The 645-nt window shown below is 34.9% G+C and overlaps 1 protein-coding gene across 3 annotated transcripts in view; it reads left to right on the top strand.

Annotated features, from left to right (window-relative positions):
* The first annotated feature begins 360 nt into the window (after positions 1 to 360).
* A1CF (APOBEC1 complementation factor) overlaps positions 361 to 645 on the top strand; it is an 87,347-nt gene continuing 87,062 nt past the window's right edge. For 2 of the 3 annotated variants that reach the window (XM_027768775.1, XM_027768773.1), the window contains exon 1: positions 361 to 456. The gene's annotated coding sequence lies outside the window, so the exon portion shown is untranslated. The remainder of the gene's footprint in view (positions 457 to 645) is intronic. The other variant, XM_027768774.1, reaches the window with a different exon arrangement.

Raw genomic sequence — 645 nt, 5'->3', positions numbered from 1 at the left:
GTGATATGAAAACTGTAAAACAAATATTCTCCTAAGCTACCTTAGATTTAATATCTCTTTGGCACAGCAGAAAACGAGGGAACATTAAAAAAAAAAAAAAAGTAGTTACCTAAATTACACTAAGTTCTACTTCTTAAAATACATCAATCAATAAAATAGCTTCAAAATAACATTTCCCCTAATGGTATTAAATGTAAAATTTAATTTTGTAAACAAACAACAGGGAAGTTTTATAAATTCTGTCTGACTGTAGTGACCCAATTATCTGGTCAAAGGGCTGCATGGATGCAAGAGACAGGGCGAGTTAAAGTTTAACTCTCAGGAATTGTAAACTAAACCTAAAGCCACTGAACCTTTGGAGTTTGATATGATGATTAGAGCATAACCAGAGAGACACGTTGAATTCGCCATAATCAAGGAAGCCTTTTCCAGGTGGGGAGCTCTGAAATTACTCAGGTATGGTCCATGTGTTTGGCTTTTACTATTTCAACTCTGTGAAACTGTACGTTGCGGTGTTGGTGGAAGTGCAATGAAAACAACTTTTATCCTCTTCTTCCTCTGAGTCTAATTCAAGGAATTGTCAAGTTTGTTTTTAGAACTAACGAAACAACCTAAAACCAGTAGGGTAAGCATGAATGATTGTAT

The sequence above is a fragment of the Tupaia chinensis genome, unplaced genomic scaffold (assembly GCF_000334495.1).
Source record: "Tupaia chinensis unplaced genomic scaffold, TupChi_1.0 Scaffold147458_1, whole genome shotgun sequence".
Classification (NCBI taxonomy): Eukaryota; Metazoa; Chordata; class Mammalia; order Scandentia; family Tupaiidae; genus Tupaia; species Tupaia belangeri.
Note: the sequence above shows the minus strand (reverse complement) of the source record. Positions and strands in the feature narration are given on the sequence as shown.